At 37.9% G+C, this 23,138-nt stretch overlaps 1 long non-coding RNA gene across 2 annotated transcripts; it reads left to right on the top strand.

Annotated features, from left to right (window-relative positions):
- Nucleotides 1-840: 840 nt before the first annotated feature.
- LOC136847032 (uncharacterized) lies at nucleotides 841-23,135 on the top strand. Of its 2 annotated transcripts, none has more exons than XR_010855594.1 (4): nucleotides 841-2,666; nucleotides 19,202-19,351; nucleotides 22,190-22,407; nucleotides 22,581-23,135. It is a non-coding gene; the product is annotated as an uncharacterized lncRNA (long non-coding RNA). The 2 variants fall into 2 exon arrangements; XR_010855593.1 differs by having other exon boundaries at nucleotides 22,190-22,443.
- The last annotated feature ends 3 nt before the right edge of the window (nucleotides 23,136-23,138 follow it).

The raw sequence follows: 23,138 nt of genomic DNA, 5'->3' as shown, positions 1-23,138 counted from the left end.
TTGGTATTCCTTCTCGACTAGAAAACTGGCAGGCGACACCCCGCGTCAACGTAAACTGCAGGCGATCCTTTATCCAAAAGGCACTCATTCTTAGGTGGACGAGTTCCTCATTGGATGAGTTGATATCATACTCGGCTAGCACTCTGCTAGACCCACGTTCGATTCTCCGGTTGGCCAATGAAGAATTAGAGGAATTTATTTCTGGTGATAGAAATTCATTTCTCGCTATAATGTGGCTCGGATTCCACAATAAGCTGTAGGTCCTGTTGCTAGGTAACCAATTGGTTCTTAGCCACATAAAATAAGTCTAATACTTTGGGCCAGCCTTAGGAGAGCTGTTAATCAGCTCAGTGGTCTGGTTAAACTAAGATATACTTAACTTAGGTGGACGCCGTAGCTAGGGTACACGGTGACCGCCCCTATAGTCCAGGCCCGATAGTCTGAAGGTCCGAAGTCCAAAAGTCAGCAGGCCCGATAGTTAAGGTTCTGGATAGTCCGAAAGTCAGAAGGCCCGATAGGACGGACTGTAATCAGCCCCCACCCTTAGCTAATACGGCAAAATTGTAACCAGTAAACACCCATAAAAATATCAACATAACGTTACCTAGGGGTGTTTACTGGTTACAATTTTGGATAGAGCCATGGAGGCAGGGGATTAATCAGGCGGGGTGTGGGGCGCTTGCCTCGAATGCCGGCTTAGACCTCACGACTATCGGACCTTCGGACTATTGGGCCTTCGGACTAACGGACTGTAATCGGTACACACAGGCCAAGGTCTAAAGACAGGCAGTGTGGTTGGCATATTCGATAGCTGCTCTGCTTGGTAGATCTAAGCCGGCTGTCCGCGGAGAATTTGGGGGATACATGCATTCAGTTACGTGTACTCCTTTTTCTCAACTGTTTTATGACCATTTCCTATCCGTTGTGGCTTGTGCCTGTAATCTTCTTCTAGTACTTTTTAGTTCACAAATATATTGACGTCTCCTCACAACATGATTTTACCTTAAATAACTTATGAAACTACCTTACATATGTCAGCAGACAACTGAAGCATGTATATGGGGTTAGGAGGAGAAGGGTCTTAAGGACGTTTCGCTACCCCTTTCTCTCAGCGAGTTGTCAGAAACCTTTCTTTTTATATTTTTTGTAAGCCCCGTGGCTGGCGTGCGCAGAGCAACATTACCTCTTGCCAGAGCATACGAGCTTGCAAGATTATTTTAAAAATGTGGATAAGGTGCGCAGCGCCGTTCCACCAACCCCAGCACAGGAAGCAGAAATACAATTTTAACCCCCCCTCCATCCTTCCTTACCCTGCTCCGCATGGTACACCGGTAGACCAGCCTCCCATAGTTCACTGACACTCACCTGCTAGCACAATGGCTGACTGCAACCCTGGAACCTCTTGCTCCTCAGAGCAGGTTAACTGCAACCCTGGAACCTATCGCAACTCTCGAGCCAGTTACTAAGGGGAATTTGCCCTGAACATGTGTTAACTGCTACCTGAGCTACAAGGACTTCTTGGTATATTAATCGGGCAATTATGAACGGCTCATACAGTTTTGCCAGGATCACGGTCTTTTGCGGAAACAGGCCTTTTGCCCTCACTGTGGCAAGGAGTGTAGGCTTGACCTGCAAAAGAAGGCGTTCAGGTAAGTTGATTACACCTTACTTGTTGATTTTTATACATATTCGCAATGCAGTTTTCAAATCTAAAGTTGGCTAAACAACTCCTTAAACGGCTATACTATTAGCTATGTATGTTCACAATATTTTCATGTTTTGAGGGTTGTAACGAGTCATTTGCTTTCTTCTCTTAATTTCAGGTGTGACAGGTCATATACACCAAGCCACAAGAAAGTGAAGAAGAGGTGCAACTACTATATGTCGCTGTTTAAGGGCACATGGTTTTCTGGGTCCCTCATGGATGTTGAGATTGTCCTCTTCTTCTGTTACATATATGTTAGTGGTTTTTTTAATTACAGGATTTGAGGACAGAACTAGGTTTAAGTGATGTAGCTATTAATGACTGGTCCAGCTACTCTAGGGAAGTAAGTTTTTTTAAGGTTTTATTTTTTCAGTGGTTGGTTGTATTATCAACCTTTAGTTACTTCCCTAACCGATTTTTTCATTTCAGGTCCTAGTACATTGGTGCATCCGGCAGAAGAAACAAATAGGTGGTCCCGGTACAACTGTTGAGATTGACGAAGTGAAGTTTGGCAAGCGGAAGTACAATGTAGGTAGGGTTGTTGAAGGCCTGTGGGTTTTTGGCGGTGTCTACAGGCAGACCAAGAAGTTTTTCGTGGTGCCTGTTGACAACAGGAGCAGCGCGACTTTGCTTGCCGTCATCACGGATTACATTGTACCAGGGACCACTGTTGTTTCTGATTGCTGGAAAGCTTATGATTGCTTGAAGGACGAAGGCATTTCTCACTTAACCGTCAACTACTCCATGAACTTTGTGGACCCAGTAACCGGTGCCCATACAAACACTATTGAGAGGAGGTGGAGGGAACTTCGTGAGACGACGCCTAGGTACGGCCATAGGAGGTACAACTTCGTCGGGTACTTGGCCGTAGCTTACTTCAAAATTCATTTTGAAGACCTGAAGACGAGGTTGCACGCATTTGTAAAGGCAGCGGCTGAGTTGTACCCTCCACCCCTTTAAGGTAAGGTTCCTAAACTATTCTTTATTTATAGTTAATTAGGTCGACTGTGTTTTGGTGTTACTGAGTTATAGTGTTTTGGTAATTCTAAGCCGGCTGTCTGCGGTGAGCTAGCCTATGGCAAGTGACAGTTTCCTATGTTATTTGACGTTGTGAACAAGAATTTAAAATAACATTTTGGCGGTTGGCTTTAACTAAAATGTAATTGACCCTTGAAAACTGCTCATCTGTAGTGTTGGTCGTATACAGCTCAAGGGTAAATTACAGCTTAGCAGCAGCCTGCCAGCAGAATGTTACCCTAAACTCATGTAAAACAAGCAAAACAACAGAAAAATGTCAATTGCCATAGTCTAGCTCAACTGGATACTATTCGTTGCTTGCGACCGGGGTGAAGAAACTTAACAGGTAAACAAAGCCGCCATCTTGGGTTACATAACCACTAGGGAGCCATATGTTCAGCAGGGGGGGAAGATGGGGTTACGGTACTGCACAGAAAGTACGAGTTGGTGTAATTCCAAGTATTAGCTCCACGCCTGTTTTTACCTTGGAAACTGGTTTTTGCTACACTTTAAGGGCTTCTGATACTGGCGCGGCATTTGTTTGTTGTCGGCCAAATGGAATGTCCCTTCGCCATGTTTAGTACTGACCCGGGGGAGGGGGGCTACCCCTACGTTAACAAGTTATTGCACTTGCTGGACGGGATATGAACCGTTCCAAACTGACGTGCCCGTGCTCTGTCTTTTGAAGATCGCATATGGAAACCCCTTGTTGGGTGGACTTCAGGGGTTAATTACATTCGACCCCCTAAAAATAACGTTAAATTGTAAATAAGCAACCAAAAATACTAAGAAACATTTCTCGCTAAATACCCGCCGTGTATCTATTACTCAGATCTACCGTGACGAGCCCCCTAAGCAGTCGGAAAGGTTAGAAAAGTGACCGCATGTATTTGAAACCTAAACTGAACTTCAAAAAAAAACGACGATCTCTCTCTCTCTCTCTCGCTGACAACACTGAGGGAATGGGCAAGTAGTTCGACGTTGAGACAGCATGCGAACAATAACCTTGCGTGACAGATGGTGTCTTGTCATCTTGTCCTTATTACATAATTGATGAGGCTTAAGTGCAGTAGGTACAATGTAATTGTAGATTAACTCGGAAGGGCTCGAGCGTAACGTTCGCCAGAATTGCTCCCATATACATGCACCATAGTGTTGCTTGTGATTTCCTTGCTTATCTTAGCCCTTAGTTTTAACCCCAAATCAAACAGCGTACTCGGAAAAGGAGCAATTAGTGGATAAGGAACTTGCGGAAATTAAAACTATTAGACTTTTAAAGTTTCACAGTCGTTTCACGAAGTTGCATGAAACACAGCAAGTAGGAACTATAACGAACATGATGACTTGAACCTTGACTTGAACGGTATCGCTGACTTCTCTGTTATTTCCGTAACATACCGCATTTCACAACAGTTTTCTAAGACTTGCAAGTGTCACTAGACTTTCGCAAGGCACGAAAATTGACCTTTAAATAGTACTCGAAAATCTCTTGGAAGATCCAAGAAGCCGCTCTTTGTGATTTCAACACCTCCTGAAGAATCTTGAACTGGATTTGCGTAGAAAATCTAAGCGCATTGTTTTTACCAGCAATAACTGACGGCAAATTTAACTTTTTTTTATCCCTAGCATAGGATTTCGGCAGTTTCCTTAAAATAAGGTCATGACTATACTGTCTGGTTACGCCGTTTCCATTTTTACAAAGGCAAAGGATTTAACTTGGAAGTTTTGTTGGTTTCATATTTCTGTGTAGTTAAAAAGTTTGACCAATTGCGTTACGTATTACGTATTTGATGTACAGAAAATGAATATAAAATTTACAAATTTTTGTGGTTAAAATACTGACCGTTTGCATTTCGTAATAAATGTCACTAACAGCTTTTTCCATGATGGATTTTAACGCCTCATAATAATTGGAGGTGATGCCTTCGACGTTTTGAAACGTGGGCAAGTTTATTTGAATTTGAATCTTCTACCTTCTGGTATTTGTCTTCAGTTCTGCTTTCCCGAATTAGTACTCCCACCCTCTTACCTTGCACTTACTGTAATTATTTTTTAATAATTCTTGTGCTACCATTCTTTTGTTCTGAATTGGAATGGGACAATGAATTATCAAAATTAGCTGCCTAACGGGTTAAGGGTTGTATTCAAATTTCAGTCCCCAAAATCAGTGGACTTAGTAATGTTATCACAAATACTATAATGAATACCCGTACTGAGGTGGAATTAAATTGTATCACTTGCACGGATGGTTTAAATTTTCGTTACCTCCCACCCCTCCCCCCAGGAAAATATACATCCTAATTTACATACGGTCTTTGTTGTTTACGGAATGTCTCTTGATTACGACAGAAGCTACACGCAAAGCAAGCTCTTTTAGTACTAAGTCAAGCACATCGTTTATTAGTTTGGTACTGACGGAAGGCGTATAGAGTTGTGAAAATCTACGAGTGCGAGATAACCTAAAACAAATGTTTGGTTTTAAAATCCTTTATTTATTAAAACCAGGCTAATTTTGGTCAAGCTTAGATATATTTCACGTTTCGTCAAGTCTTCGGTCACGATAGTTTGAGTTTACTTTGGCTTATGATGATTTCAATATGGATTAATTGATGTCTTGGACTCCGTGCAAGTTACTTGACTCTGGTTTGAAACTAAAGTGTTTTTTATATTTTTCTTATATCACACATTCACTTGGAGTTCTCTGAATACTCAGCGCAGTCATACTTAAAACCCATTTATATCTAATATAAATCCTGTAACTATTGATGCTATAGGTTTAAAGAAACAAACTGTCGTTCATACCGCTGGTAAGTCAACTTTACTCGTTGCGCTCAAATTTGGAGTATGGATAAAAGATTAAATTTTCATTTGTTTTTGCTTTAATTATTTTTAAAAATGTGACAAAAATGAGATCAATTACTCGCACACCAATAGTAATTGATTGGAGCACTTCAATTAATGAAGTTATACAAGGGTTTCAAGTTAGTCATGTTTTCATACATACCTTTCCTGTGAAAAAATTAAGCTATTACAAAGCTTTTCAGGTTCAAGGCTGGCTGGAGGTGTGGTGTCTATCTGGTCGAGAAACTTTGGTGCATAGTACAGAGCAATATCCTGAGTCAAGTTCGTTCTTGATGTCGCGTTGTTAGCGCTTTCGTAACTAGGTGATGGAAGTCTAATTTGGATTTTTCTCCAGAAGGTGGGGAGGGTTGAGCCGTCGGTGCACCGCACGCGTTTCACTGTAGGCATTACTTAAGGTTCTTTTCAGCGTCACTTCGGCCCAGAGCTGCAACCTCTTTCATTTCTTTTACTGTACCTCCATTCATGTTTTCTTCCTTCCATCTTGCTAGCAACCCTTTCCTAACAATTGTTTCATAGTGTAACTGGGAGGTTTTCCTCCTGTACATCTTCCAAACTTTTCTACTCTTTCCCTTTCGGCGCTGAATGACCTCATAAGGTCCCAGCTCTTGGCCTTTGGCTCAAATTCTATTCCATTCCATTCCATTCCATTCCATTTGGATTTTTCTGGAGGAAAGTAAAGTAACCACCAGTGATTCAGGTTAACCCTCTGAATCGTGATAGCATTTAGTATCCTTTGCTCTTTCTCAAATCAAAGGCACAGGTCGTCTTACTCGAGTGAATGCCTATGGGTGGTGTTTTGAAAATAATTGATTTTTAATATCTTAGAACTTTAGTTAGTACGTTAATGAATGTTGTACCTCTAGTAAATTGCAAGTTATTGGTATGATGATGTATCGTCGGAGTGAATTCTAGATTTCGTTAAACATTGTGTTCCCGAAAAATCCATTTTTCATAAATCTTAAGACATTTGCCACGAAGGGACTTGACTGCTCTCATGTCAATAAACAGGCACACAATTTGAACATTCCATGCCGGTGGATAACAAAGTACGTAACTAGTTCGCATTCTTCTCTGTGTGACTGTTGTTTCCTTATATTTCATTAGAGGAATGAAATGGGGAAGCATTAGCATATCACTATAGGCAATGAGCTCGAAAAGGAATTTTAAACGTTAACACCTATTAAAGATTGTTTGTCACAGGTATCAACTTGCTCAAAGCTCTTATGTCGTACGCCTTTCGTCTTTAAACGTCATATTTTAAGCTAATGTTACGATTAACTGGCAGTTTTCATTTGGTTCTTGAGTATTGTATTTGGTAACCTGTTGGGACAAATGCCAAATAAAACATCCTTAGTTATGACTACTGGTATCGTAGTAACTGTCTCCGTCATCAGGTCTGACAACAAAAACAGAGAAAGAAAAAAAAAAAGGGAAAATCTCCAAATCACAAACGATCATTAGAATAGTGTTACACAAAAGGTCATATAAAAACTGGTAATGTACAGTACAAGCATAGAAAAAAACGAAACAAAGAGTACTAAAAGACACAAATACCTGCATCACGAAAGCAGCACACACACACACACACACACACTAATAATTAAAAACACAGCATGCATCTCCGTGGACCCCTCCTTGTTACTGAGGGAAGGTTTCAGTTATAAAGTGTACAAGCTTTCTACTCTTGTCAGCTCCATGGGGGCCACCCGACTAGAGAGAATGGAAAATGACTAAGCATAGACGGCGATCACTATTTTCTGCATGATCCCGTATGGCACTGAATGGTGGTTTTGCTAAAAAGCCTGGTTGTTTTAATAGGTTTTCCAAAGTGTTTAAACCATCGTACACGTGCTTGGCCCTTCGTTTTTCCCACGTAAATTGCATTACAGCAATTACACTCGTATCTGTAAACAACATGAGATTGTAGCTCTGGGGGTACGATGTCTTTGTACTTAAACATAGACGGTGATCACTATTTTCTGCATGATCCCGTGTGGCAATGAATGGTGGTTTTGCTAAAAGCCTGGTTGTTCTAATAGATTTTCCAAAGTGTTCAGACCATCGTACGCGTGCTTGGCACTTTGTTTTTCCCATGTAAATTGCATTACAGCAATTACACTCGTATTTGTAAGCAACATGAGAGTGTAGCTCGGGGGGTACGATCATACGATGTCTTTGTACTTAAACAAGCTACCAACGGTGTACTTAGGTTTAAATATTACTATGACATTAACTTGGGAATAAAATTCTCTTGAAAGTTTTTAGTCTATTTTTAATAGACTATGCGGTTTTAGTAGACTATACGGTAATAAGGGTTTTTCTATTAAAAATAGACTATTAAAACTTTTCAGAGAATTTTATCCGCAAGTTAATGTCAGAATAGTATATAAACCTAAATAACCATGAAAATGCCATTAATTTGGCAAAGGACAAAAGGAGAGTATTCGAAACCAAGCGGAAATGACTATACAGATCAGTATTTGGTCCAACCACCGAGATTATCAGTTACACTCAGCAGCCTTTTGCACCCAGATGCAACTTACTTGTAAACATTTTCAGGTCTCCTTCGCAGTAATTCTCACACTGTTGCAGCATGTTGCATAAGCAGCAATGATTTTCGTTCTTATTGTGAATCCCAGGCATTGACAATGCATGACCACGTGTTTTCCATTGGGTTGAGGAAGCCACACTCAGTCACGGTAGAACGTCGATATCTCTGTTCTGCAAACCACCGTTTTACAATATTGTCTTGGTGAACAATATAGTTGTTAAATTGAATATATATATACTGTACAATGGGCTCTGAGACCGGCCAGATGGACGTACTTTTGGAAACAACACCTCCAGCATTTCTAGATATTTCTCGGTGGTGAACCCGCCATCTATCATAGCAGTCGCTTGCTGTTGAGGTGCTACTATAGTATATCATCTACCATCCATTTTCTACTATAGTATGATGTCTACCATCCATTTTCTACTATAGTATGATGTATACCGTCCATTTTCTACTACAGTATGTTATCTACCATCCATTCTCTAATATAATATGATGTCTACCATTCATTTTCTTAAACATTTGCTGCTATAAATTGCTTTGTTACTTAAACAGAAAGAAAGGATACACTGTTTGTAAAAAAAAATATTAAAACCATACATAATTTAAAAAAAAATCCCAAAAATTGTAGAATACATGTATTACAACTTAAAAAATACGAAAATATTGAGTTTAATATCTGGAGAATAAAATACATTAAAAATTATGAAAAATTTTATAAAAAAAAAGCCATTCATTTTGTTTGTAAACTGCTCATATGTCGTGTAAAAAAGTAATAAACATGTCACCGTTTTTCCCGAGCATTTTCCAGCCATAGTGATCCAAATGCCATTGAAAGTGCTGAGTAGGTGCTCCTCTTTTTTTTTTTCTGGCATATGTCAATCTTGGCATCAAGCCACAATCGCCCAGTGCCTTGTGTGTGAGCTCCTGCTGATGCTAGGTCCATATAATTATGTTGGTGATTGACGGTTTTGTGCTGGTAGCCGATATTCCCCTACGAGTGATAGGCCGGCCACTCGTCAGAATAGGTCACAGAGCCAAGCTTACACTCTGTTTCTATGATAATAATCCGATTTTCCTTATCTCTTCGTTGGACATAAAAATACCGACAATCAAGACCATTTTTTAAACCAAAAACCCAGGACCCATCAATGCGTGCGCCGTGGTTCTTTTTATTTATAACTTCAGCATCAGAACCTTCTGCGTTCGGGAGATGATCACCACTCAACATTCGGCCGCGGTTATATTTACGACGACCAGCAAAACGAGACTCGTCAATCTGTATAGCATTCTCGTGCGTGCCAATCATTTGAGGCCACTCCTTCGGTGTGATGCTATTACGCTACAAACTTCACGACACATTAAACCAGTCAGTGATGGTAGTGGACGACTTTCCAGTGAAGGTTATTGTAGTACTCATTGGAATTTCATGAACAAAATAATACACTAATTCTAAATTTTCACGCACGCTCAGTCTTGTGTTGTTGATCTTCCCGTTTAAATCGGTATAGTGGAAAAACTCATTTCCTTCACGAAGCGGGAAGTAATTGCCATAGGCCGTAAGTGGTTTTTTGGTAATACAAATTAGATAAATACCTCACTTTTGACAAAATAGTTTTGTTATAGTTTGATGGAGTAGTTGCCATAGGTCTTAAATGGACTAGTGGGTTCTTTTGTTAATACAAATTAGTTAAGTACCTCACTTTTGACTAAATAGTTCTGTATATAGTTTGAGGAAGAAATTGCCGTGGGCCTTAATTGGGTTGTTTGGTAGAAAGCATCCAAGTTTTCGGTAGGTCGCGAATAGCTCGGTAGATATCGTACTATAGTAGCACCGGTGAATCTACCCTTAAGAGTTATACGTAACGTGACCGCTCCTCGATTTCGTGTGCTTATCTTACCTGGTGTGGAAACAGAACATATGATTAACTGATTGTTACCATAGTGAGTTTACTAATAAATGATGGCCTTCTATATTACTAGCTTTCACTTATGGGTAAGCAACAGACTTTATTAAAATTAATACGTTAGTTGAATTATTGTTAATTCTATTATGACTATGGCCGTTATAATTATTTTTATATTTCAAATTATCTTTCTATAAGTCAGGTGCTAACATAAGTTTTCTTCTACTTTTCATAATCATATAAATTAGTTATTAAAATATCCAAATCATTCATTTATATGGATTTCGGACTGCTCACAATAGCAAACTAAAATTGCTGGTTCTCCATATTTGCAATTTTTTTTTACTGAGGCATTAACTTACGGGTTTTACGCCGCACTTTATGTTACTTTTGTAACTTATTTTTTTCTTCCATAGGCCTTAATTTAAGAGTTTTTACAACACGCCAGAGGTTGCCTTTGTAGTTTTTTTTGTGGCATTAACTTGAGGGTTTTAAGCCAAACTAGAGGTTGCCTCTGTAAATTTTTAACTTTTTTACTTACAAAGTCATTAACTTACTGGGTTTTACGCCGCACCAGAGATTGCATTTGCAAATTTTTTTTTTTTTTTTTTACAAAGGAATTATCGGGTTTTAGGTGAGGTTTTAGGTCGCGCCAAAGGCTACCTTGAAGTTTTTTTTTTTTTTATAAAGGCATTAACTTAGGGATTTTACGCCCCACCAGAGGTTGCCTTTGCAAGTTTTTTTTTTTTTTTTTACATAGGAATTATCTTGCGGGATTTTACACCGCACCAGAGGTTGCCTTTTGCAAATTTTTTTTTTTTTTTTCCTACAAAGCATTAACTTAGGGGTTTTACGTCCCACCAGAGGTTGCCTTGGCAAAGTATTTTTAAGGCATTAACTTACAGGGTTTTACGCCCCACCAGAGGTTGCCTTTGCAAGTTTTTCTTACAAAGGCATTAACTTAAGGGGTTTTACGCCCCACCAGAGGTTGCCTTTGCAAGTTTTTTTTTTTTTTTTTTTTTTTTTACATAGGAATTATCTTGCGGGGTTTTACACCGCACCAGAGGTTGCCTTTGCAAATTATTTTTTTCCTACAAAAGCATTAACTTAGGGGGTTTTACGTCCCACCAGAGGTTGCCTTGGCAAGTATTTTTTTTAAGGCATTAATTTACAGGGTTTTACGCCCCCACCAGAGGTTGCCTTTGCAAGTTTTTTCTTACAAAGGCATTAATTTAAGGGGGTTTTACGCCCCACCAGAGGTTGCCTTTGCAAGTTTTTTTTTTTTTTTTACAAAGGCATTAACTTCGGGGTTTTACACCCCACCAGAGGTTGCTTTTGCAAGTTTTTTTCTTACAAAGGCATTAATTTAGGGGGTTTTACGTCCCAATAGAGGTTGCTTTGCAATTTTTTTTTCTTACAAAGGCGTTAACTTAGGGGGTTTTACGTCCACCAGAGGTTGCCTTTGAAATTTTTTTTTTCTTGCAAAGGCATTAACTTAAGGTGTTTTACGTCCCAACAGAGGTTGCCTTTTTTTTTTTTTTTTCTTATAAAGGCATTAACTTAAGGGGTTTTACGCCCCACCAGATGTTGCCTTTGCAATTTTTTTTTAAAGGCGTTAACTTAAGGGGTTTTACGTCCCAAAAGAGGTTGCCTTGGCAATTTTTTTCTTATAAAGGCGTTAACTTAAGGGGTTTTACATCCCACTAGAGGTTGCCTTGGCAATTTTTTTTCTTACAAAGGCGTTAACTTAAGGGGTTTTACGCCCCACCAGAGGTTGCCTTTGCAATTTTTTTCTTAAAAGGCATTAACTTAAGGGGGTTTTACAGCTCAACAGAGGTTGCCTTTGCAAGTTTTTTCTTGTAAAGACATTAACTTGGGGGGTTTTACGGTCACCACAGGTTGCCTTTGCAAGTTTTTTTCTTACAAAGGCATTAACTTAGGGGGTTTTACGCCCAACCAGAAGTTGCCTTTGCAAGTTTTTTTTTTTTTTTTTTTTTTTACGAGGGCGTTAACTTACGGGGTTTTGCTCAACACCAGAGGTTGCCTTTTTTTTTTTTTTCTTACAAAGGCATTAACTTTGGGGGTTTTACGTCCCAACAGAGGTTGCCTTTGAAATTTTTTTTCATAGACAGGCATTGACTTGACGGGTTTTACGCCCCACCAGAGGTTGCCTTTGCAAGTTTTTTTTTTTTTTACAAAGGCATTAACTTGCGGGGTTTTACACTCCACACCAGAGGTTGCTTTTGCAACTTTTTTTTTTTTTTTTTTACAAAGGCATTAATTTAGGGGTTTTACGTCCCAATAGAGGTTGTTTTTGCAATTTTTTTTTCTTACAAAGGCGTTAACTTAGGGGTTTTATTGTCCACCAGAGGTTGCCTTTGAAATTTTTTTTTTCTTGCAAAGGCATTAACTTAAGGTGTTTTACGTCCCAACAGAGGTTGCCTTTGCAATTTTTTTTCTTATAAAAGGCATTAACTTAAGGGGTTTTATGCCCCACCAGATGTTGCCTTTGCAATTTTTTTCTTGAAGGCGTTAACTTAAGGGGTTTTACGTCCCACTAGAGGTTGCCTTGGCAATTTTTTTCTTACAAAGGCGTTAACTTAAGGGGGTTTTACGTCCCACCAGAGGTTGCCTTGCAATTTTTTCTTACAAAGGCGTTAACTTAAGGGTTTTACGCCCCACCAGAGGTTGCCTTTGCAATTTTTTTCTTAAAAGGCATTAACTTAAGGGGGTTTTACAGCTCACCAGAGGTTGCCTTTGCAAGTTTTTTCTTGTAAAGACATTAACTTGGGGGGTTTTACGGTCACCACAGGTTGCCTTTGCAAGTTTTTTTCTTACAAAGGCATTAACTTAGGGGTTTTACGCCCAACCAGAAGTTGCATTTGCAAGTTTTTTTTTTTTTTTACAAAGGCGTTAACTTAGGGGGTTTTGCTCAACACCAGAGGTTGCCTTTGCAAGTTTTTTTTCTTACAAAGGCAATAACTTTGGGGGTTTTACGTCCCAACAGAGGTTGCCTTTGAAATTTTTTTTCATAGGCATTGACTTGACGGGTTTTACGCCCCACCAGAGGTTGCCTTTGTAAGTTTTTTTTTTTTTTACAAAGGCATTAACTTATGGTGTTTTATGTCCCAACAGAGGTTGCCTTTGAATTTTTTTTTCTTACAAAGGCATTAACTTACAGAATATTATGTCCCAACAGAGGTTGCCTTTGCTAAGTTTTTTTTTCTTACAAAGGCATTAACTTACGGGGTTTTACGTCCCAAAAGAGGTTGCCTTTGAAATTTTTTTTTTCACAAAGGCATTAACCGGGGTTTTACGTCCCAACAGAGGTTGCCTTTGAAATTTTTTTCTTACAAAGGCATTAACTTTACGGGGTTTTACGTCCCAAAAGAGGTTGCCTTTTTTTTTTCTTACAAAGGCATTAACTTAAGGGGTTTTACGTCCCAAAAGAGGTTGCCTTTGAAATTTTTTCTTACAAAGGCATTAACTTACGGGGTTTTGTCCCAAAAGAGGTTGCCTTTTTTTTTTTTTTTACAAAGGCATTAACTTACGGGGTTTTACGTCCCAACAGAGGTTGCCTTTTGATTTTTTTTTCTTACAAAGGCATTTTACGGGTTTTTACGTCCCAAAAAGGTTGCCTTTTTTTTTTTTTACAAAGGCATTAACTTACGGGGTTTTACGTCCCAAAAGAGGTTGCCTGAAGTTTTTTTTTTCTTACAAAGGCATTAACTTAAGGGGTTTTACGTCCCAACAGAGGTTGCCTTTGCAATTTTTTTTTCTTACAAAGGCATTAACTTACGGGGTTTTACGTCCCAACAGAGGTTGCCTTTGCAATTTTTTTTTTTTTTACAAAGGCATTAACTTAAGGGGTTTTACGTCCCAAAAGAGGTTGCCTTTGAATTTTTTTTTTTTTTACAAAGGCATTAAGTTACGTGTTTTACATCCCAAAAGAGGTTTTCTTTTGAAATTTTTTTTTTACAAAGGCATTAACTTATGGGGTTTTACGTCCCAACAGAGGTTGCCTTTGAAATTTTTTTCTTACAAAGGCATTAACTTACGGGGTTTTACGTCCCAAAAGAGGTTGCCTTTGAAATTTTTTTCTTACAAAGGCATTAAGTTACGTGTTTTACATCCCAAAAGAGGTTGCCTTTGAAATTTTTTTCTTACAAAGGCATTAACTTATGGGGTTTTACGTCCCAACAGAGGTTGCCTTTGCTTTTTTTTTTTCTTACAAAGGCATTAACTTACGGTGTTTTACGTCCCAAAAGAGGTTTTTGAAATTTTTTTCTTACAAAGGCATTAACTTACGGGGTTTTACGTCCCAAAAGAGGTTGCCTTTGAAATTGTTTTCTTTTACGGGGTTTTTACGTCCCAACAGAGGTTGCCTTTGAATTTTTTTTTCTTACAGAGGCATTAACTTACGGGGTTTTACGTCCCAACAGAGGTTGCCTTTGCCTTTTTTTTTTTTTTTTTACAGAGGCATTAACTTACGGTGTTTTACGTCCCAAAAGAGGTTGCCTTTGAAATTTTTTTCTTACAAAGGCATTAACTTACGGGGTTTTACGTCCCAAAAGAGGTTGCCTTTGAAATTTTTTTCTTACAAAGGCATTAACTTACGGGGTTTTACGTCCCAAAAGAGGTTGCCTTTGAAATTGTTTTCTTACAAAGGCATTAACTTACGGGGTTTTACGTCCCAACAGAGGTTGCCTTTGAATTTTTTTTCTTACAGAGGCATTAACTTACGGGGTTTTACGTCCCAACAGAGGTTGCCTTTGAATTTTTTTTTCTTACAGAGGCATTAACTTACGGTGTTTTACGTCCCAAAAGAGGTTGCCTTTCAATTTTTTTCTTACAAAGGCATTAACTTACGGGGTTTTACGTCCCAAAAGAGGTTGCCTTTGAAATTGTTTTCTTACAAAGGCATTAACTTACGGGGTTTTACGTCCCAAAAGAGGTTGGCTTTGAATTTTTTTCTTACAAAGGCATTAACTCACGGGGTTTTATGGCCCAACAGAAGTTGCCTTTGAAATTTTTTTCTTACAAAGGCATTAACTTACGGGGTTTTACGTCCCAACAGAGGTTGCCTTTGAAATTTTTTCTTACAAAGGCATTAACTTACGGGGTTTTACGTCCCAACAGAGGTTGCCTTTGAAATTTTTTTCTTACAAAGGCATTAACTTAAGGGGTTTTACGTCCCAAAAGAGGTTGCCTTTGAAATTTTTTTCTTACAAAGGCATTAACTTACGGTGTTTTACGTCCCAACAGAGGTTGCCTTTGAAATTTTTTTAACAAAGGCATTAACTTACGGGGTTTTACAGAGTTTCTTTGGTTTTTAAAAGAGGCATTTTAGGGTTTTGAAATTTTTTTTTACAAAGGCATTAACTTACGGGGTTTTACGTCCCAACAGAGGTTGCCTTTGAAATTTTTTTCTTACAAAGGCATTAACTTAATTTTACATCCCAAAAGAGGTTGCCTTTGAATTTTTTTTTACAAAGGCATTAACTTACGGGGTTTTATCCCAAAAGAGGTTGCTTTTGAAATGTTTTTCTTACAAAGGCATTAACTTACGGGGTTTTACGTCCCAACAGAGGTTGCCTTTGAAATTTTTTTCTTACAAAGGCATTAACTTACAGAATATTATGTCCCAACAGAGGTTGCCTTTGCTTTTTTTTTCTTACAAAGGCATTAACTTCGGTGTTTTACGCCCCACCAGAGGTTGCCTTTGCAAGGTTTTTTTTTTTTTTACAAAGGCATTAACTTAGGGGATCTTACGCCCAACCAGAGGTTGCCTTTGCAATTTTTTTCTTACAAAGGCATTAACTTGTGGGTTTTCTCCCAGCAGAGGTTGCCTTTGCAAGTTTTTTTTTTTCCTCACAAAGGCATGAACTTACAGGGTTTTACGCTGCGCCGTAGGTTGCCTTTGTTTTTATTTAATGGAAGGTGGGGGGTAAGGGCTGCTTTTTACTTAGCCTTAGAAGTTGCTTTTAGATTGCATTTAATTTGAAATTTGGAATTTAATATCATTCAATATTGGGTGAAGCAGCTCTTTGTTTCTGATGCCATGTCGAAGTATGCAATCCAAGAGATGTATTTTAGTGAACTGACTTTGCTAATTCTTCTTTTTCTTCACTGTCCCTTCTAATTCCCCGATCGTCCTCAGTGACCCTTCTTTCTTCCTGTGAGGTCTTCCATGGAGGCCCTGAATCTTTCGATTCTCAAATTATTCTTTCTCTTTTTCGAAGATTGTCCTTTCTTGGTGAAGCTCAGCTTTCTCGTTGTTCAAACGGAACATAGAATTTTTAATCTCTAAATAGAATGCTCTCTCTCTGAAGGGATGCTAATCCGACAGGACTCCTTCAGAGATATCAGTTGATCTTTTGGGATGAAGTTGTCGTCAGGAAACTTTGTCCTTATTCCGTGAGTTATCCTGAGAACCTACTCAGGTTCTTCAGAACGTAAGGTGTTGCCCCTAGCTTTAATTTCCATATTTTATTACGGGTAATAACTTTTGCAAGTTCGTCATGTCAGCTTAATGTCAGGTTTTTTTTTCGGCTTCACGGTACACATATAACAAGTCGCTCATTATTTTTAGGAAATTCATTATACTGCTCATTGTTTCGGAAAATCTTCTACCGGAACTAGAGATATATCCTAGTTTTCTCTTTGGTCAGTGATATCACACACACACACTTCAAGAACATACAAGTTTTCTTGAAAAATAAATTGATTGTTATTACAGTAACAATAATAAATTGAAGTAAAGATAATTAGGGCTTGTATGGTTGTTATAATATTTTAACGGTAATCTTTATAGAAGGAATAGCTGGGAATGTCATTTGGCGAAACCCAAAGTTTTCTGAATTGAGTAGTCATTTGTCTACATTGCCGGGGTTGTGTGAATACTAATGAGCAAGTATTTAAGGAAAAAATGCGGTAAAAGATACGAGAAATTGTTGCCATAACTTTTACGCGGCTTACAATTTAATAAAACGTTCATAGAAACTGCAGGTTTTATTTTCCTTGGTTTCAAGTGCTTGATCTGTCGAAGATTTATGGTGTTTAGTGGTAATTAATACCAAATATGTTACTGACCAGTGCAAAAGTACGAAATAAAACATACAGTACAGTATATGAAAACTGACAAGCCATTATGGGAACAGCACGTACCGGTATACTTCAGCCATACAGTTAGTTATAAGCAAAAATGCAGCTCCTCTGGTCCCACAGATTGTGTAAGATTTGGATAACAATTTTTTGTGCCATTACCATGAGCGTGTTCTGCAGTACATGGGGATTTCAGGGGTGTTTAAAGGTGGTAAGTGTTGAACTGTGCATTGGCGCCCGTAAGTGGTGATACTTTGATCACAACAACTGCAAAAGAGCTTCAACCCCCTTCCCCTTTTTCCAGAAATATCTTCCCTTTGATGATGATGACGGCAACGGAGTTTTGTTGTTATTAGGTGACAATTGAACTTGGACATTTTATCTCGATGATAATGAATGAAGAAAACAATGTGAGTACTCTTATATTGTGAACGAACCTCAATAAATCCAATGACAAAACGCTCTCTCTCTCTCTCTCTCTCTCTCTAATCCATACACAGCAGTTTATCATTTCCTAAGTTACTGTGAGTTATTTAGTGCCTTGGTTGATTCATAGAGTGTTGTCATTTGTATTTCTTTTTTAATGGTAATTGCGCGTTCCAGTTACCTGTATGCGATTTTTTTTACCAAGGGGTATTAATTATCCAATTTTTCCATTTATTAACCCCAACGAAGGCTTTAGGTCTTGCAGATGGTAAGGTTGCAGTGAAGGATTTAGTCTTGTTTAATCTACAGTCGTGACCCTCGCAATTTCTGTTGTTTGCGAAATTCTTTGTTAAACCCGTATTGCATTATGTATCGACTAACTGAAACCATGGTAAGGATTTTTCACTATATTAAATATCGTGCATTTGCAAAGTGTATAGTATTTGGGTACATTTTGACTCAAGTTTTCTTCATTCCAGTCTTTAAAAATTAACTATATCTCGTAATGCTGTTAAATAATTGGGTAGTGACCGTGAAACTTCCTGTATAACTACAGATAAGAGTAGTTGCATCTAAACTGTCGGTAGCTGCCTGAGACCTTTATTCTCAGGCAAAAACCTGTGGCGATATTCTGTTTTATCAACATAGATAATTGTTCTGGACCATTATTAGGTGAGTTCTTGCTTGCCTCTCTTCCATATACATTAATTTGTTCTCAGGAACACGCCAACTTTTCATGGAGTCCCCAAAAACACTGTTAGCTTTGATAGCCATTAGGGTAACGCGTAATGTCGAGTAAAAGTAACTAGCGCATGTTTGGTGGTTACGATACTTCTGACAGTAAACCTCATAGAAGAAAACAACCAGAGTTGCACAGTTTGGTGAAACTCCAACTTATCTAAACTGAGTGGTTCTTAGCCTAGTTTGCTGGGTTGTCCTATATTAATTAGTAAATGTTTAAGGAATAAAAATGGAACAAATGTCGAAAAACAGTTGTCTTAACTTTATTTACGAGCCTTATATCATTGTGATGTGTCAGAAATGCGAATCTTACCAGTAAAGATTTATATTTGTCTGTGGTTTGAAGTGTTTTCTCTGTAAAGCATGTTTCATGTTTGGTGCCGATTAAAAGCAATTATTAGCTAATTTTTTACATTTAGCACAAGGAGAAAATAAGAAATTTTATACAGCACATGGATTGTTTAACCAGTAACTCAGGCAGCAACACGCGCACTTGGGTCGTAATTTTGAATTGCAAGAAAACCGTTGCTACTTTAGTCCCATACACCGTCTCAGAGTACCATCTCCCTAAATTCTTGGGGTTTGAGTGGTGTCGGGAAAATTTGTTACCCATCATAGGTCGTCATTATTACAGTATTTGCAATTTTTTGAGATTTGTGGAACCTGAGAAGGCCGCTGCTGTTAACCAAAATTTCTTCAGATTTGAATTTTGAGAAATTTAAAACAGGTGGTGGTACTTTGGTCATTTGCTGCTAGAATGTGTCAACATCATTTTGATATTTCAGAAATTACCTTTGGTGATGATGGTGGTGGTGATGGTGATGGATTATCCTGAAGGTACACTGGAGAATACATAACTACTTTGAGAACATTTTGATATTTCAGATACCTTTGGTGATGATGGTGGTGATGATGGTGATGGATTATCCTGAAGGTACACTGGAGAATACATAACTACTTGGAGAACCTAAACTCCTTAATTCAGCTGGTCAACAGTGTTAAGCAGTGCGTGAAGGAAAGCATTGTAACTTCACGGTAGGTTGATGTTAATGTGCGTAAATTTTCAAATTCTCTCTCTCTCTCTCTCTCTCTCTCTCTCTCTCTCTCTCTCTCTCTCTCTCTCTCTCTCTCTCTCTCTCTCTCTCTCTCTCTCTCTCTCTCTCTCTCGTACAAAAACTCATTTTCTGTACAACTAGCTATATGGTTGAATTATTATGGAGCCATTGTTCAACAGTTTAGACATATTCTTACACAGGCTGTTTCTGTCTTAAGCATTGGTGTGACCAAACTCGTATCAGCAAATTTTGATTTAAAGTATCCGGAGAGAGGTCATGATATTCAGAACCGCAAATCGCCGATAAATTGGTACGTAAAATTTTGGTTCCCTCAAAGAAATTTTCAGCGTTTAAGGTTCGATTTTTTTTAATCTAGAACACCTATTATTCAATTACAAAATTTTTTCCTGAATTGAAAATAAAAAATGAAGTTGTAGGATATCTCATTTAAATGATAAAGTATAGTTTAACAAGTTTGTTACCTCTCAGGCAAGTTAAAATTGTCTTCGGCGAAAGCTGAATTTTTGTGATGAACTCATTCAAAATTCTCACTGAAAATGTTAGCGCTTTGTCTGTGGTCCCTTACCGGATATACTGTATTATAACCTGTTAGCATTTTCTATCAGTGGAATAACGTTTGGACTCTGAAATAAATTCAAACTAGTATGATTGAAACATACCGAATTCATGGTATGTTCCTTAAAATGACATAGGAATGTCTATTTTGATTAGACATTAGTAAGAGTGAAGTATGTAGAGTTCATGGTGTCCCGTAAGCAAATTCCTGAGATGTATGCTAGTATTGCACCAGCCCCGTTTTTTTTTTTTTTTTTTTTTTTTTTTTTGCCATGCACCTAAGTTATGTTAGGTTAGAGAGTATCCTCGGACTAATTTGGGTGTGGAAAACATTGAGATTATTTTTTCAAGAAAATTCTATGGTTAGATTTTAAGGTAAGGCATCCCGCCTTTTTCCGGGAAAGGTCTCGGTACTCGGTTACATCTCAGAAAATGTCTCGTAATCAAGTTTGATAAAGTTAATTAGCCATTATCGATCACGATACCAGGGCCAGCACACACGTCGGTACCACAAAAGTTAAATCTGAGCAAGAAAGGTGTCCATTTCCATATCCTTTGTTATAGTTGTACGCAACATAGAATGAAGGTACATAATCATTGGTTTATTTTGTGATAATCTATAAAAGTAGTGTAATAGTTTAGTAAGCATTGAGAGACATTGTGGCCTTTTATATAATTGAAGGCTTTTGAAAGAGCACTACATGCACAAATATTAAAATTTTGATACCTTCAATCAAATTCTTGTGTATAATAAAAAAACGATAAGAACTGTTGGTAAAAGCATTATTGTTAGAAATTATGAAACTTAGTGATTGGAAACTCAATTTGCTGACTTTAGGTTTTTGCCCTTCAAAGATCCAAGCTTCTCTTCCCCAACATAACCACAACTTGAACATGCAATGTCATACTTATACTTATCATTATAAAATTTTAATAGATTTACTCTTATGTCAGAGGGTTGGTTATCTAATAAAACTGTTACCATAAGCTCAATAACTACTGTAATTAGTATCAGAAATGTAATAAACAAATGAGGATATGATGAACCAATAGTTTAAACACAGGAGAATCAGTTATTTGGTGGCTCAGTAGTAGTCCCTGTTCACACGTACTCTTCCTCCAACCTAAAATGGAAAGCGAGTATACAACGTTAGGTTCTTCATTGGAGGGATGGGTAGAGCTCTCGGCTAGAACGCTGTTGGCCCAGCGTTCGAGTCTCCGACCGGCCAATGAAGAATTAGAGGAATGATAGAAATTTTCTCGTCATAATGTGGTTCGGATTCCACAATAAGCTGTAGGTCCCGTTGCTAGGTAACCAGTTGGTTCTTAGCCACGTAAAATAAATCTAAGCCTTCGGGCCAGCCCTAGGAGAGCTGTTAACCACCTCAGTGGTCTGGTTTAAACTAAGATATGCGTAACTGTTTTGGATGAATGCTGCCTAAAATCGTACACATAGAGATGAATGGTCTCCTGATATTAGTCTGGTTAATGTCATTAATGCAGAAATAATATATAGAATACCGATTTATATCTTAATGAGATTGTAACAAACCAGTCGATTCTTAACCAGAGAATGCCATTTGCCGTTTGTATGGTACTTTTTATTTGAGTTCCTAACTTTATTCGCAAATCACATGCTCAAATGCTTAGCGTAAACCTAATGTTACTTTTTTTTTTTTTTACCTTTTACAGTTCTTATAGCTTAAGGAAGAAAAATAATTGTAATAATTACTTCCTATGACTTGAAGATAACGAACTTGAAATGGTCTTATATTATTCTAACGTGCCGATTTCCAATTTTCTCGCGTATCCAGTTCTTAAGTGCTACAAATCTACCGGTTGCAATTACAAGCCCAGTTGATTTTGACAGCAGAAATAGTTTCTGATTGTCTTAATGACTAGGATTTCTTGTGGTCAGAGAGGTTTTCATTTCATTTTGTTGAATATGTATTCATAAAGACTTTATTTCTTCAGGGGTAAATGTTAAGTTACAAAGACGAGGTGTAACCCTTCAAGCTGAAGGCTCTAGCCCAATGGCTTTAAGACAGCCCTCAATCAATGCAAGTTGAGCAAACTGGTGTGTTAAACTAACTACGTGTTAGGTGACAATCTTTTGCCCTATTATTGTTAGGTGACAATCTTTTGCCCTACTTTTATTAGCGGCGGATACTTTTGATTTTACCTATACTTTGTTTATTTGATACTTTTGATTTACCTTGGTTTATTGCATTTTTTTTTTCAGGGCTAGTAAATTACAAGGCGAGGTGTAACCCTACTTGACCTGAGAGGCAACTTAGTCCAATGGCTTCAACAAAAAAGACAATCCGCTACATGAGGAGATTGCCATACAAGCCCAGGGAAGTAGTGAATTGGTGTTAGAGATGACTGCATGTTAAAGGCGTTTAAATTGTCATTAGCGATGGTGGAGAGGTTGGCTATCCAAGAAATCTTTTGGGATATGTATGTGGTTGTTTAAATTACTCTTAGAATGGGAAGGTCAGTCGATAATTTTTACTGCATTTTAAGGGACTTTTGTCTGCTTTTTTTAATATTTTGGACAGGGAAACAACTTGCATTTTTATTTTTTTTTTTATAAAAACCGCATTGAAAACTAATTTTATCCTGTTTCTCAGGTGTTTTGTGGACAGACCGGTAAATCGCCAAGGCACGAGGTTAGTCCAAGAAGTTGAAATAATCAACCTTGATTCTATGGGGTTTTGGACCAGTTGACGTTAAAGTTACGACAAAGCAGAAGTGATGTGCTGCATTTTTTAGACGTCAGCATTAATTTTCTTTGGGGTTTATTCTACGTTGATATTTAGTCTGTATACACACACACTTGTATTTGAAAAAAGTCCTTAATGGTGCGATTAAAAAAATGAAAAAAAACCATGACCCGTTTGAGTGTATTTTTTGTGTTATTTCATATTAACTACATTTAAACCTCGCATTTTAGTTAGGTCCAAGTTAGAAAGGTTTACAAATGAAAAGTATATTTGGTTTATTTCTAGTATATTGGAAAAATTTCACTTTATTCATGTAATATTGAAAAAATACATTATATATATATATATTTCCTTGAAACTTTGACTCCCCTTATGAACTAACTCAACGTCGTTAACTGTTACTGTCTTCTTTCCTCAACTGCAATGTTCTGTTGAATAATTCTATTCAATATTCAATACATAATA

Source organism: Macrobrachium rosenbergii, chromosome 16, assembly GCF_040412425.1.
Source record: "Macrobrachium rosenbergii isolate ZJJX-2024 chromosome 16, ASM4041242v1, whole genome shotgun sequence".
In the NCBI taxonomy this organism is placed as follows: domain Eukaryota; kingdom Metazoa; phylum Arthropoda; class Malacostraca; order Decapoda; family Palaemonidae; genus Macrobrachium; species Macrobrachium rosenbergii.
The sequence above is the reverse complement of the archived record's forward strand: the minus strand, read 5'-3'. Positions and strand labels throughout refer to the sequence as shown.